At 35.1% G+C, this 923-nt stretch overlaps 1 pseudogene; it reads left to right on the forward strand.

The window, feature by feature from the left end:
* Window positions 1–668: 668 nt before the first annotated feature.
* Window positions 669–923, forward strand: part of LOC100940400 — a 4,663-nt pseudogene continuing 4,408 nt past the window's right edge.

Below are 923 nucleotides of genomic sequence, written 5' to 3' on the forward strand. Positions count from 1 at the left end.
CCTGTAGTCCCAGCTATTTGGGAGGCTAAGGCAAGAGAATTGCTTGAGCCCAAGAGTTTGAGGTTGCTGTGAACTATGATGCCTATAGCACTCTACCCAGGGCGACATAGTGAGACTCCATCTTAAAAAAAAGATATTTTTCTTAATATGTGGCCTAGTGGCTACAACAGTTGTGTTATTTGAATGTATCATGACCCCTTGTTTATTGAGTCATAAATAAAACTTTGATGGACATGTTGTATGAAAATCTTTAACTTCATTTCTGATTATTTTGGGACAACTTTGTAAAAACTTAGGTTAACCTCCTAGAAGTTTACCTTTGGTTATTAATACATGCATATGTTCTCAACCTTCAGTAGTCTTCAAGTTCGTCCTTTGAGTCTACTTACTTAGGAGTAATTTCACTACCAAACAATAACACAAATATAGACGCCAAAACAAAAGGAATGAAAATGCCTCCTGTAAACCCACAAAAATGACAAAAATTGAAGTTGTTCATTATGGAAAGCTGTAAGGCCAGACCAAATAGGAGCTATTTCCTAAAATGTCAAATAGAGAAAATCGGCTATCTGCTTTTATCAACACAGAAATTCCAGAGAAGCTCCTGAAACATCACTGAAAATTAAATTTTCCAACAGTTCCAAAAGCAAATGTCATTGCGGAAGGTAATGCAGTTAGAGGAGACACAGGTACGCTGTGCAAAAACAATGTATTTTTTTCAGTGAGTGATAGATAAACTTGTGACATCTGTGTAGATTAACATTTCAAAGATAAAATGACCTTTGATTCATTTTCCCTTTGCAATGAAAATAATGAAAAAAAAAAACAAAGATAAAATGGTTGGTTATACAAGTCCCACCTATTTTATTTTCTATGTTATGCCTGTTTACATTTAAAGAGTATAAGATGGGAGGCGCCTGTGG

Source organism: Otolemur garnettii, unplaced genomic scaffold (assembly GCF_000181295.1).
Source record: "Otolemur garnettii isolate 467f Iridium unplaced genomic scaffold, OtoGar3 scaffold00043, whole genome shotgun sequence".
NCBI lineage: Eukaryota > Metazoa > Chordata > Mammalia > Primates > Galagidae > Otolemur > Otolemur garnettii.